The 15,676-nt window shown below is 52.0% G+C and overlaps 1 protein-coding gene across 1 annotated transcript in view; it reads right to left on the bottom strand.

Annotated features, from left to right (window-relative positions):
- LOC143955453 (uncharacterized) overlaps window positions 1-15,676 on the bottom strand; it is a 274,185-nt gene that overhangs the window by 134,894 nt on the left and 123,615 nt on the right. The window lies entirely within an intron of this gene.

The following is a 15,676-nucleotide window of genomic DNA, read 5'->3' as shown; positions in this document are numbered from 1 at the left end:
GTGTTTTAATAGGGACCCCCGTATAAAAAGCATAAGGGTCAAGGACCAGTACTGGGTGGCAACGTACTTAGACCCCCGGTACAAACACAAAATGGCGGAAATGTTACCGCTGTCGCAGAGGGCTGTCAGAATGCAGCACTTCCAGGCCTTGCTTCGAGAAATGCTGCATTCTGCTTTTGCGTGCGATGGCAGAGGCGCAATTCCCACTCCCAGAGAAGGATATGCGGGTACCAATCCAACAGCGCCTGCAAGAAGAGGCTGGTTTGAAGATGTGTTGGTGACTTCGGATATGAGGTCATTCTTTCAGCTGACCCATCGACAGGTGTCATCCGGATCCAGCATCAGGGAACGCCTAGACCGTCAGGTGTCCGACTACATCGGGTTAACGGCCGATGTGGACGCTCTGAGGAGTGATGAACCCCTGGACTACTGTGTGGGCAGGCTTGACCTCTGGCCAGAGCTTGCCCAATTTGCAATCGAACTGTTGGCTTGCCCCTCATCCAGTGTCCTGTCCGAAAGGACGTTCAGCGCAGCAGGGGGGATCGTGACCGATAAGCGTACTCGCCTAGCTCACGACAGTGTTAACTACCTCACATTTCTAAAAATGAATGAGGCATGGATCTCGGAGGAATTCAACACATGTGACCAGTAGACCATGTATATGTCTATAAAATATTTTTTTAATCAAGCACACAGACCTTCTTTCTTCATTTGGCTCACTTCCTTGTCCCAAAAAAGCACACCGTACTATATGCCCCTACCCTCCTCTTTGAAGAGGTTGAGCGGTGTCATATTTCTACTGGGGCTGCTTATGATATCCCTGTGCTGTGCTGATCTCCTCCTGGGGGTTCTTATTATGAGGGGATCACACCACCCCTGTGCTGTGCTGAGTTTTTCTTGGGCCTGCTTATTATGAGGGGATCACACCATCCCTGTGCTGTGCTGAGTTTCTCCTGGGCCTGCTTATTATGAGGGGATCACACCATCCCTGTGCTGTGCTGACTTCCTCCTGGGGGTTCTTATTATGAGGGGATCACACCATCCCTGTGCTGTGCTGACTTCCTCCTGGGGGTTCTTATTATGAGGGATCACACCATCCCTGTGCTGTGCTAACTTCCTCCTGGGGGTTCTTATTATGAGGGGATCACACCATCCCTGTGCTGTGCTGAGTTTCTCCTGGGCCTGCTTATTATGAGGGGATCACACCATCCCTGTGCTGTGCTGACTTCCTCCTGGGGGTTCTTATTATGAGGGGATCACACCATCCCTGTGCTGTGCTGACATCCTCCTGGGGGTTCTTATTATGAGGGGATCACACCATCCCTGTGCTGTGCTGAGTTTCTCCTGGGCCTGCTTATTATGAGGGGATCACACCATCCCTGTGCTGTGCTGACTTCCTCCTGGGGGTTCTTATTATGAGGGGATCACACCATCCCTGTGCTGTGCTGAGTTTCTCCTGGGCCTGCTTATTATGAGGGGATCACACCATCCCTGTGCTGTGCTGACTTCCTCCTGGGGGTTCTTATTATGAGGGGATCACACCATCCCTGTGCTGTGCTGAGTTTATCCTGGGCCTGCTTATTATGAGGGGATCACACCATCCCTGTGCTGTGCTGACTTCCTCCTGGGGGTTCTTATTATGAGGGGATCACACCATCCCTGTGCTGTGCTGACTTACTCCTGGGGCTGCTTACGGTGCTGCTGTCAGTGCTGTATATCACGGTGCTGGTGTGAGTGCTTAATGTCACGCTGCTGCTGTCAGTGCTGTATATCACGGTGCTGATGTCAGTGCTTAATGTCACGCTTCTGATGTCAGTGCTCTCTATCACGGTGCTGCTGTCAGTGCTTAATGTCACGCTTCTGGTGTCAGTGCTCTCTATCACGGTGCTGCTGTCAGTGCTGTATATCACGGTGCTGATGTCAGTGCTTAATGTCACGCTTCTGATGTCAGTGCTCTCTATCACGCTGCTGCTGTCAATGCTGTATGTCACGGTGCTGGTGTTAATGCTTTATGTCACACTGCTAATGTCAGTGCCCTCTATCACGGTGCTGCTGTCAGTGCTGTATATCACGGTGCTGATGTCAGTGCTTAATGTCACGCTGCTGATGTCAGTGCCCTCTATCACGGTGCTGCTGTCAGTGCTGTATATCACGGTGCTGATGTCAGTGCTTAATGTCACTCTGCTGATGTCAGTGCCCTCTATCACGGTGCTGTTGTCAGATGACTCTATCACGGTGCAGGTGTCATTGCTGTATGTCACGCTGCTGGTGATCATCTCCTGCACCCTCTTCTTTGCCTACCCTGGTCCCTGACCTTCCCTCTCCTCCATTGCCTTCATGCGCTCCACAGTCCAGAATTGTCAGAACAATTTCCCATATAAAAAAAGAATGCTTGTAGTTATCGATCCCAAATTCACCTCATACATGTATTATGCCATTGGCCATGTGGTGGGACTATGTTTGCCCAGCTAATAATTATTTTGTGGCTGCAAATTTGACCTAAAGGTTTGCGAAGTTCACCTCCCATTGAAGTCAATGGGGCCCGCCGCGAACTATCGGCCGCGTTCGCGGTCCGCTTTCGCGAAACGTCCCGTCGGAGGTTCAGACCATCACTACTCGCCACCTCACCAGGATGTACTGCACTGCTGGTTCTCACCACTTCACCAGGATGTAGTGCACTGCTGGTTCTCACCACCTCACCAGTATCTACTGCACTGCTGGTTCTCGCCACATCACCAGTATCTACTGCACTGCTGGTTCTCACCACTTCACCAGTATCTACTGCACTGCTGGTTCTCACCACTTCACCAGGATGTACTGCACTGCTGGTTCTCACCACTTCACCAGGATGTACTGCACTGCTGGTTCTCACCACTTCACCAGTATCTACTGCACTGCTGGTTCTCGCCACCACACCAGGATGTACTGCACTGCTGGTGCTCGCCACCTCACCAGGATGTACTGCACTGCTGGTTCTCGCCACATCACCAGGATGTACTGCACTGCTGGTTCTCGCCACCACACCAGGATGTACTGCACTGCTGGTGCTCGCCACCTCACCAGGATGTACTGCACTGCTGGTTCTCGCCACATCACCAGGATGTACTGCATTGCTGGTTCTCGCCACCTCACCAGGATGTACTGCACTGCTGGTGCTCGCCATCTCACCTGGATGTACTGCACTGCTGGTTCTTGCCACCTCACCAGGATGTTCTGCACTGCTGGTTCTCACCACCTCACCAGGATGTAATGCACTGCTGGTTTTTGTCACCTCACCAGGATGTACTGCACTGCTGGTTCTCACCACTTCACCAGGATGTACTGCACTGCTGGTTCTCGCCACCTCACCAGGATGTAATGCACTGCTGGTTTTTGTCACCTCACCTGGATGTACTGCACTGCTGGTTCTCGCCACCTCACCTGGATGTACTGCACTGCTGGTTCTCGCCACCTCACCAGGATGTACTGCACTGCTGGTTCTCGCCACCTCACCAGAATGTACTGCACTGCTGGTTCTCGCCACCTCACCAGGATGTACTGCACTGCTGGTTCTCGCCACCACACCAGGATGTACTGCACTGCTGGTGCTCGCCACCTCACCAGGATGTACTGCACTGCTGGTTCTCGCCACATCACCAGGATGTACTGCATTGCTGGTTCTCGCCACCTCACCAGGATGTACTGCACTGCTGGTGCTCGCCATCTCACCTGGATGTAATGCACTGCTGGTTCTCGCCACCTCACCTGGATGTACTGCACTTCTGGTTCTCGCCACCTCACCTGGATGTACTGCACTGCTGGTTCTTGCCACCTCACCTGGATGTACTGCACTGCTGGTTCTTGCCACCTCACCAGGATGTACTGCACTACTGGTTCTCGCCACCTCACCAGGATGTACTGCACTGCTGGTTCTCGCCACCTCACCAGGATGTACTGCACTGCTGGTTCTCGCCACTTCACCAGGATGTACTGCACTGCTGGTTCTCGCCACCTCACCAGGATGTAATGCACTGCTGGTTTTTGTCACCTCACCTGGATGTACTGCACTGCTGGTTCTCGCCACCTCACCATGATGTACTGCACTGCTGGTTCTCGCCACCTCACCAGGATGTACTGCACTGCTTGTTCTCGCCACTTCACCAGGATGTACTGCACTGCTGGATCTCGCCACCTCACCTGGATGTACTGCACTGCTGGTTCTCGCCACCTCACCTGGATGTACTGCATTGCTGGTTCTTGCCACCTCACCAGGATGTACTGCACTGCTGGTTCTCGCCACCTCACCAGGATGTACTGCGCTGCTGGTTCTTGCCACCTCACCAGGATGTACTGCACTGCTTGTTCTCGCCACTTCACCACGATGTACTGCACTGCTGGTTCTCGCCACCTCACCAGGATGTAATGCACTGCTGGTTTTTGTCACCTCACCTGGATGTACTGCACTGCTGGTTCTCGCCACCTCACCTGGATGTACTGCACTGCTGGTTCTCACCACTTCACCAGTACCTACTGCACTGCTGGTTCTCACCACTTCACCAGGATGTACTGCACTGCTGGTTCTCACCATCTCACCAGGATGTTCTGCACTGCTGGTTCTCACCACCTCACCAGGATGTAATGCACTGCTGGTTTTTGTCACCTCACCTGGATGTACTGCACTGCTGGTTCTCGCCACCTCACCAGGATGTACTGCACTGCTGGTTCTCACCACTTCACCAGGATGTAGTGCACTGCTGGTTCTCACCACCTCACCAGTATCTACTGCACTGCTGGTTCTCGCCACATCACCAGTATCTACTGCACTGCTGGTTCTCACCACTTCACCAGTATCTACTGCACTGCTGGTTCTCACCACTTCACCAGGATGTACTGCACTGCTGGTTCTCACCACTTCACCAGGATGTACTGCACTGCTGGTTCTCACCACTTCACCAGTATCTACTGCACTGCTGGTTCTCGCCACCACACCAGGATGTACTGCACTGCTGGTGCTCGCCACCTCACCAGGATGTACTGCACTGCTGGTTCTCGCCACATCACCAGGATGTACTGCACTGCTGGTTCTCGCCACCACACCAGGATGTACTGCACTGCTGGTGCTCGCCACCTCACCAGGATGTACTGCACTGCTGGTTCTCGCCACATCACCAGGATGTACTGCATTGCTGGTTCTCGCCACCTCACCAGGATGTACTGCACTGCTGGTACTCGCCATCTCACCTGGATGTACTGCACTGCTGGTTCTTGCCACCTCACCAGGATGTTCTGCACTGCTGGTTCTCACCACCTCACCAGGATGTAATGCACTGCTGGTTTTTGTCACCTCACCAGGATGTACTGCACTGCTGGTTCTCACCACTTCACCAGGATGTACTGCACTGCTGGTTCTCGCCACCTCACCAGGATGTAATGCACTGCTGGTTTTTGTCACCTCACCTGGATGTACTGCACTGCTGGTTCTCGCCACCTCACCTGGATGTACTGCACTGCTGGTTCTCGCCACCTCACCAGGATGTACTGCACTGCTGGTTCTCGCCACCTCACCAGAATGTACTGCACTGCTGGTTCTCGCCACCTCACCAGGATGTACTGCACTGCTGGTTCTCGCCACCACACCAGGATGTACTGCACTGCTGGTGCTCGCCACCTCACCAGGATGTACTGCACTGCTGGTTCTCGCCACATCACCAGGATGTACTGCATTGCTGGTTCTCGCCACCTCACCAGGATGTACTGCACTGCTGGTGCTCGCCATCTCACCTGGATGTAATGCACTGCTGGTTCTCGCCACCTCACCTGGATGTACTGCACTTCTGGTTCTCGCCACCTCACCTGGATGTACTGCACTGCTGGTTCTTGCCACCTCACCTGGATGTACTGCACTGCTGGTTCTTGCCACCTCACCAGGATGTACTGCACTACTGGTTCTCGCCACCTCACCAGGATGTACTGCACTGCTGGTTCTCGCCACCTCACCAGGATGTACTGCACTGCTGGTTCTCGCCACTTCACCAGGATGTACTGCACTGCTGGTTCTCGCCACCTCACCAGGATGTAATGCACTGCTGGTTTTTGTCACCTCACCTGGATGTACTGCACTGCTGGTTCTCGCCACCTCACCATGATGTACTGCACTGCTGGTTCTCGCCACCTCACCAGGATGTACTGCACTGCTTGTTCTCGCCACTTCACCAGGATGTACTGCACTGCTGGATCTCGCCTCCTCACCTGGATGTACTGCACTGCTGGTTCTCGCCACCTCACCTGGATGTACTGCATTGCTGGTTCTTGCCACCTCACCAGGATGTACTGCACTGCTGGTTCTCGCCACCTCACCAGGATGTACTGCGCTGCTGGTTCTTGCCACCTCACCAGGATGTACTGCACTGCTTGTTCTCGCCACTTCACCACGATGTACTGCACTGCTGGTTCTCGCCACCTCACCAGGATGTAATGCACTGCTGGTTTTTGTCACCTCACCTGGATGTACTGCACTGCTGGTTCTCGCCACCTCACCTGGATGTACTGCACTGCTGGTTCTCACCACTTCACCAGTACCTACTGCACTGCTGGTTCTCACCACTTCACCAGGATGTACTGCACTGCTGGTTCTCACCATCTCACCAGGATGTTCTGCACTGCTGGTTCTCACCACCTCACCAGGATGTAATGCACTGCTGGTTTTTGTCACCTCACCTGGATGTACTGCACTGCTGGTTCTCGCCACCTCACCAGGATGTACTGCACTGCTGGTTCTCACCACTTCACCAGGATGTAGTGCACTGCTGGTTCTCACCACCTCACCAGTATCTACTGCACTGCTGGTTCTCGCCACATCACCAGTATCTACTGCACTGCTGGTTCTCACCACTTCACCAGTATCTACTGCACTGCTGGTTCTCACCACTTCACCAGGATGTACTGCACTGCTGGTTCTCACCACTTCACCAGGATGTACTGCACTGCTGGTTCTCACCACTTCACCAGTATCTACTGCACTGCTGGTTCTCGCCACCACACCAGGATGTACTGCACTGCTGGTGCTCGCCACCTCACCAGGATGTACTGCACTGCTGGTTCTCGCCACATCACCAGGATGTACTGCACTGCTGGTTCTCGCCACCACACCAGGATGTACTGCACTGCTGGTGCTCGCCACCTCACCAGGATGTACTGCACTGCTGGTTCTCGCCACATCACCAGGATGTACTGCATTGCTGGTTCTCGCCACCTCACCAGGATGTACTGCACTGCTGGTGCTCGCCATCTCACCTGGATGTACTGCACTGCTGGTTCTTGCCACCTCACCAGGATGTTCTGCACTGCTGGTTCTCACCACCTCACCAGGATGTAATGCACTGCTGGTTTTTGTCACCTCACCAGGATGTACTGCACTGCTGGTTCTCACCACTTCACCAGGATGTACTACACTGCTGGTTCTCGCCACCTCACCAGGATGTAATGCACTGCTGGTTTTTGTCACCTCACCTGGATGTACTGCACTGCTGGTTCTCGCCACCTCACCTGGATGTACTGCACTGCTGGTTCTCGCCACCTCACCAGGATGTACTGCACTGCTGGTTCTCGCCACCTCACCAGAATGTACTGCACTGCTGGTTCTCGCCACCTCACCAGGATGTACTGCACTGCTGGTTCTCGCCACCACACCAGGATGTACTGCACTGCTGGTGCTCGCCACCTCACCAGGATGTACTGCACTGCTGGTTCTCGCCACATCACCAGGATGTACTGCATTGCTGGTTCTCGCCACCTCACCAGGATGTACTGCACTGCTGGTGCTCGCCATCTCACCTGGATGTAATGCACTGCTGGTTCTCGCCACCTCACCTGGATGTACTGCACTTCTGGTTCTCGCCACCTCACCTGGATGTACTGCACTGCTGGTTCTTGCCACCTCACCTGGATGTACTGCACTGCTGGTTCTTGCCACCTCACCAGGATGTACTGCACTACTGGTTCTCGCCACCTCACCAGGATGTACTGCACTGCTGGTTCTCGCCACCTCACCAGGATGTACTGCACTGCTGGTTCTCGCCACTTCACCAGGATGTACTGCACTGCTGGTTCTCGCCACCTCACCAGGATGTAATGCACTGCTGGTTTTTGTCACCTCACCTGGATGTACTGCACTGCTGGTTCTCGCCACCTCACCATGATGTACTGCACTGCTGGTTCTCGCCACCTCACCAGGATGTACTGCACTGCTTGTTCTCGCCACTTCACCAGGATGTACTGCACTGCTGGATCTCGCCACCTCACCTGGATGTACTGCACTGCTGGTTCTCGCCACCTCACCTGGATGTACTGCATTGCTGGTTCTTGCCACCTCACCAGGATGTACTGCACTGCTGGTTCTCGCCACCTCACCAGGATGTACTGCGCTGCTGGTTCTTGCCACCTCACCAGGATGTACTGCACTGCTTGTTCTCGCCACTTCACCACGATGTACTGCACTGCTGGTTCTCGCCACCTCACCAGGATGTAATGCACTGCTGGTTTTTGTCACCTCACCTGGATGTACTGCACTGCTGGTTCTCGCCACCTCACCTGGATGTACTGCACTGCTGGTTCTCACCACTTCACCAGTACCTACTGCACTGCTGGTTCTCACCACTTCACCAGGATGTACTGCACTGCTGGTTCTCACCATCTCACCAGGATGTTCTGCACTGCTGGTTCTCACCACCTCACCAGGATGTAATGCACTGCTGGTTTTTGTCACCTCACCTGGATGTACTGCACTGCTGGTTTTTGTCACCTCACCAGGATGTACTGCACTGCTGGTTCTCACCACTTCACCAGTATCTACTGCACTGCTGGTTCTCTCCACCTCACCAGGATGTACTGCACTGCTGGTTCTTGCCACCTCACCAGGATATAATGCACTGCTGGTTCTCACCACTTCACCAGTATCTACTGCACTGCTGGTTCTCACCACCTCACGTGGATGTACTGCACTGCTGGTTCTCGCCACCTCACCAGGATGTACTGCACTGCTGGTTCTCACCACCTCACCAGGATGTAATGCACTGCTGGTTCTCACCACTTCACCAGTATCTACTGCACTGCTGGTTCTCACCACCTCACCAGGATGTACTGCATTGCTGGTTCTTGCCACCTCACCAGGATATAATGCACTGCTGGTTCTCACCACTTCACCAATATCTACTGCACTGCTTGTTCTCACCACCTCACCTGGATGTACTGCACTGCTGGTTCTTGCCACCTCACCAGGATGTACTGCACTGCTGGTTCTCGCCACCTCACCAAGATGTACTGCACTGCTGGCTCTTACCACCTCACCTGGATGTAATGCACTGCTGGTTTTCGTCACCTCACCAGGATGTACTGCACTGCTGGTTCTCTCCACCTCACCAGGATGTACTGCACTGGTGGTTCTCACCACTTCACCAGGATGTACTGCACTGCTGGTTCTCACCACCTCACCAGGATGTACTGCACTGCTGGTTCTCTCCACCTCACCAGGATGTACTGCACTGCTGGTTCTCGCCACCTCACCAGGATGTACTGCATTGCTGGTTCTCCCCACTTCACCAGTATCTACTGCACTGCTGGTTCTCACCACCTCACCAGGATGTACTGCACTGCTGGTTCTTGCCACCTCACCAGGATATAATGCACTGCTGGTTCTCACCACTTCACCAGTATCTACTGCACTGCTGATTCTCACCACCGCACCTGGATGTACTGCCATGCTGGTTCTTGCCACCTCACCAGGATGTACTGCACTGCTGGTTCTCGCCACCTCACCAGGATGTACTGCACTGCTGGTTCTCACCACTTCACCAGTATCTACTGCACTGCTGGTTCTCACCACCTCACCTGGATGTACTGCACTGCTGGTTCTCACCACTTCACCAGGATGTACTGCACTGCTGGTTCTCTCCACCTCACCAGGATGTACTGCACTGCTGGTTCTCGCCACCTCACCAGGATGTACTGCATTGCTGGTTCTCCCCACTTCACCAGTATCTACTGCACTGCTGGTTCTCACCACCTCACCAGGATGTACTGCACTGCTGGTTCTTGCCACCTCACCAGGATATAATGCACTGCTGGTTCTCACCACTTCACCAGTATCTACTGCACTGCTGATTCTCACCACCGCACCTGGATGTACTGCACTGCTGGTTCTTGCCACCTCACCAGGATGTACTGCACTGCTGGTTCTCGCCACCTCACCAGGATGTACTGCACTGCTGGTTCTCGCCACCTCACCAGGATGTACTGCACTGCTGGTTCTCGCCACCTCACCAGGATGTAATGCACTGCTGGTTCTCACCACTTCACCAGTATCTACTGCACTGCTGGTTCTCGCCACCTCACCAGGATGTACTGCACTGCTGGTTCTTGCCACCTCACCCAGATATAATGCACTGCTGGTTCTCACCACTTCACCAGTATCTACTGCACTGCTGGTTCTCACCACCTCACCTGGATGTACTGCACTGCTGGTTCTTGCCACCTCACCAGGATGTACTGCATTGCTGGTTCTCCCCACTTCACCAGTATCTACTGCACTGCTGGTTCTCACCACCTCACCAGGATGTACTGCACTGCTGGTTCTTGCCACCTCACCAGGATGTACTGCACTGCTGGTTCTCGCCACCTCACCAGGATGTACTGCACTGCTGGTTCTCGCCACCTCACCAGGATGTACTGCACTGCTGGTTCTCGCCACCTCACCAGGATGTAATGCACTGCTGGTTCTCACCACTTCACCAGTATCTACTGCACTGCTGGTTCTCGTCACCTCACCAGGATGTACTGCACTGCTGGTTCTTGCCACCTCACCCAGATATAATGCACTGCTGGTTCTCACCACTTCACCAGTATCTACTGCACTGCTGGTTCTCACCACCTCACCTGGATGTACTGCACTGCTGGTTTTTGTCACCTCACCTGGATGTACTGCACTGCTGGTTCTCGCCACCTCACCAGGATGTACTGCACTGCTGGTTCTCACCACTTCACCAGTATCTACTGCACTGCTGGTTCTCACCACCTCACCTGGATGTACTGCACTGCTGGTTCTCACCACTTCACCAGGATGTACTGCACTGCTGGTTCTCGCCACCTCACCAGGATGTACTGCACTGCTGGTTCTCGCCACCTCACCAGGATGTACTGCATTGCTGGTTCTCGCCACCTCACCAGGATGTACTGCACTGGTGGTTCTCGCCACCTCACCAGGATGTACTGCACTGCTGGTTCTCACCACTTCACCAGTATCTACTGCACTGCTGGATCTCACCACCTCACCAGGATGTACTGCACTGCTGGTTCTTGCCACCTCACCAGGATGTACTGCACTGCTGGTTCTCACCACCTCACCAGGATGTAATGCACTGCTGGTTTTGTTCACCTCACCTGGATGTACTGCACTGCTGGTTCTCGCCACCTCACCAGGATGTACTGCACTGCTGGTTCTCACCACTTCAGCAGTATCTATTGCACTGCTGGTTCTCACCACCTCACCTGGATGTACTGCACTGCTGGTTCTCACCACTTCACCAGGATGTACTGCACTGCTGGTTCTCGCCACCTCACCAGGATGTACTGCATTGCTGGTTCTCGCCACCTCACCAGGATGTACTGCACTGCTGGTTCTCACCACCTCACCAGGATGTACTGCACTGCTGGTTCTCACCACTTCACCAGTATCTACTGCACTGCTGGTTCTCACCACCTCACCAGGATGTACTGCACTGCTGGTTCTTGCCACCTCACCAGGATATAATGCACTGCTGGTTCTCACCACTTCGACAGTATCTACTGCACTGCTGGTTCTCACCACCGCACCTGGATGTACTGCACTGCTGGTTCTTGCCACCTCACCAGGATGTACTGCACTGCTGGTTCTCGCCACCTCACCAGGATGTAATGCACTGCTGGTTCTCACCACTTCACCAGTATCTACTGCACTGCTGGTTCTCACCACCTCACCAGGATGTACTGCACTGCTGGTTCTTGCCACCTCACCAGGATATAATGCACTGCTGGTTCTCACCACGTTACCAGTATCTACTGCACTGCTGGTTCTCACCACCTCACCTGGATGTACTGCACTGCTGGTTCTTGCCACCTCACCAGGATGTACTGCACTGCTGGTTCTCGCCACCTCACCAGGATGTACTGCACTGCTGGTTCTTGCCACCTCACCAGGATGTAATGCACTGCTGGTTTTCGTCACCTCACCAGGATGTACTGCACTGCTGGCTCTTGCCACCTCACCTGGATGTAATGCACTGCTGGTTTTCGTCACCTCACCAGGATGTACTGCACTGCTGGTTCTTGCCACCTCACCAGGATGTACTGCACTGCTGGTTCTTGCCACCTCACCTGGATGTACTGCACTGCTGGTTCTCACCACTTCACCAGGATGTACTGCACTGCTGGTTCTCGCCACCTCACCAGGGTGTAATGCACTGCTAGTTCTCGCCACCTCATCAGGATGTACTGCACTGCTGGTTTTCGTCACCTCACCAGGATGTACTGCACTGCTGGTTCTTGCCACCTCACCAGGATGTACTGCACTGCTGGTTCTTGCCACCTCACCAGGATGTACTGCGCTGCTGGTTCTCGCCACCTCACCAGGATGTACTGCGCTGCTGGTTCTCACCACTTCACCAGTAGTGTTGAGCGAACGGTTCGGCCTAAGCATTGGCTCTTTGCCCATTCGCTGAACTCCTGAATTGTCAGAGCATTCAAATGTTTGTTTGGCCCAATGCACGCTGCACAGATTGGCTGAAGCAATGAAGTATTTGCCCAATCAGGGCACAGAACACCGTCAGAGCCATGATTGGAGAAAGTAATGATGATTGTGCCCAATCAGTACACATTGCTCATATACCCACCCCCCCTCTAAAAAAGTATCCTTCCTACAGCGGCCATTTGATATTGGATAGGAGAGAGATAGAACAGGGCTCTGCTCATTGATACTAGAGCGTTATTGTGCTATTGTGAGTGTAAGTGTAATGTGAATATAGTGATAGTGCGGAGTGAGTGTATTTACTTTAGTGTCAGTGCAAGTTTACTGTAGTATATTGAAGTGTGTTAGTGCACGTTTACTGCAGTATATTGAGGTGTACTAGTGTACTTTTATTGTAGTATATTGAAGTACGCTAGTGCACATCTACTACAGCATATTGAGGTACGTTAGTGCATGTTTACTGCAGTATATTGAAGTGCATTAGTGCACGTTTACTGCAGTAAATTGAGGTGCATTAATGCACGTTTACTGCAATATATTGAGGTGCGTTAGTGCATGTTTACTGCAGTATATTGAGTTGAGTTAGTGCACATTTACTGCAGTATATTGAGGTGCATTAATGCACGTTTACTGCAATATATTGAGGTGCGTTAGTGCATGTTTACTGCAGTATATTGAGGTGCGTTCGTGCATGTTTACTGCAGCATATTGAGTTGCGTTAGTGCACGTTTACTGAAATCTATTGCGGTGCGCTAGTGCATATTTACTGCAGTATATTGAGGTGTGTGAGTGTACGTTTACTGCAGTATATTGAGGTGTGCTAGTGTACGTTTACTGTAGTATATTGAAGTGCACTACAGCACGTCTACTACAGTATATTGAGGTACGTTAGTGCACGTTAACTGCAGTATATTGAGGTGTGCTAGTGTACGTTCACTGCAGTATATTGAAGTGCGTTAGTGCATGTTTACTGCAGCATACTAAGGTGCGCTAATGCATGTTTACTGCAGTATATTGACATGCGTTATTGCACCTTTACTGCAGTATATTTAGTTGCATTAGTGCAGATTTACTGCAGTATATTGAGGTGTGTTAGTGTACGTTTACTGCAGTATATTGAGGTGTGCTAGTGTACGTTTACTGTAGTATATTGAAGTGCGCTAAAGCACGTCTACTACAGTATATTGAGGTACGGTAGTGCACGTTAACTGCAGTATATTGAGGTGTGCTAGTGTACGTTCACTGCAGTATATTGAAGTGCGTTAGTGCATGTTTACTGCAGCATACTGAGGTGCGCTAATGCGCGTTTACTGCAGCATACTGAGGTGCGCTAATGCACCTTTACTGCAGTATATTTAGGTGCATTAGTGCATCTTTACTGCAGTATATTGAGGTGCTTTAGTGCATGTTTACTGCAGTATATTATAGTGCATCAGTGGAGTGTGTCTGTGTAGTGAGTACTCAAGGTAAAGTGCATCAAACACCACTTTCCATTGATTAAAGTGCATCCGCGTACTCATTTCTGCCTCTCTATCACATTTCAGTAATAAGCCCCCCTTAACATGTCTGGGAGGACAAAAAAGGAGAGCCGGACGTTCCCATGGCACTGTCAGGGGGGCAGCAGAGTAGTTATCCACGGGCAAAGGTTGTGGTCAGTCTTCATGCAGGGCATAATTTCCTCTCTCTTTAGTGATGTTGCCCGTACTATCCAGCCACACAATGCAGAGGAGGTGGTGGACAGGCTTACTAAACCATCCTCCGTCAACCAAGCAGAGACTTGTGCACAGTCCACCGCAGTTGCCAGAGTGGCTAAACCTGCCTTCTTGTCCACAGCTACTCCTGCCATTGCCCCAGCATCATGCATGGAGGAGTCAGCAGAATTATTTGAACACAGCTTCAGCCACTTACTCCTTGATGATGCACAGCCATTGCTTGATCATCAAGAGTACCTCTATAGGGTTATAGTGTGAAGTCGCCAGCAACACCCAAAGCCCAATTTTTTTTTTTGCCCCTGCGACTTCTATCCAAACTCAGACACCAGAATTTATCCAAAATTATCTCTAATCGTGTTCCCACTGCACTACATTGTGGCCTCATCAGACAGACTGCCCCCCCCCCCAACCCCCCCATGCCGTTGTTTACAAAATAAAGAAACCTTGCAGGGAAAATCTATTTAAATATCATTTTGTGACCTTTACAAACATAATTTTTGCTGAAGCAGGTTCTATACATGCTATAGATGTGCCACTTTACAGGCAGACTAAGGCGACCCCCCCAGGCACTGTATTTAAAGGAATTTTCAATTTTTCTGCTTTCACTTTAAGCTTCAGAATATTACCACTGATCAGAATCTGAAAGACCCCCTCACTTCTGTACCTTTTTTCAGACATGGCGTTCAGGTTTCTGCTGGCTCTGGGGACACTGTACTGGTGTGACGGTGATCAGGAACTGGCGTGTACTGGTTTGACAAAAAGTACTCAGCCAATGAGAGGTAATGACTCCATTTTTATTTTAAAAGGCCTAGAGGACTGACTTTTAAGTGGTGGGGTTAACGTGTTTCGTCCAGAAGGACGACTTGAGAAAACAGACCTCTTGGAAGAGTTTACACCACAAAATGTACTCAGCCAATGAGAGGTAATGACTCCATTTTTATTTTTCTTCTGCTATCAATGGCCGACACGGTACAACACTTCATCCATGTCTTTGGTGATCTCTGATCTCCTTATCAACTGTTTCTTCCATGATGAAGATCAGCCATGGAGTATATCTGAGGTGTATATCAGGGGGTGCTTCTTCCCCACATGTCCAGCAACATTCATATACAAGACATTTCCCGCACTCACTAATACACCTCCAGGGTTGTGTGGGACCCCCTGATGTACAGGAAGACAGGACTTCAGTGAGGAACAATTCCCTCACTCA

The sequence above is a fragment of the Lithobates pipiens genome, unplaced genomic scaffold, assembly GCF_037356315.1.
Source record: "Lithobates pipiens isolate NorthernLeopardFrog02 unplaced genomic scaffold, aLitPip1_a1.2 Scaffold_35, whole genome shotgun sequence".
Taxonomy (NCBI): domain Eukaryota; kingdom Metazoa; phylum Chordata; class Amphibia; order Anura; family Ranidae; genus Lithobates; species Lithobates pipiens.
Note: the sequence above shows the minus strand (reverse complement) of the source record. Positions and strands in the feature narration are given on the sequence as shown.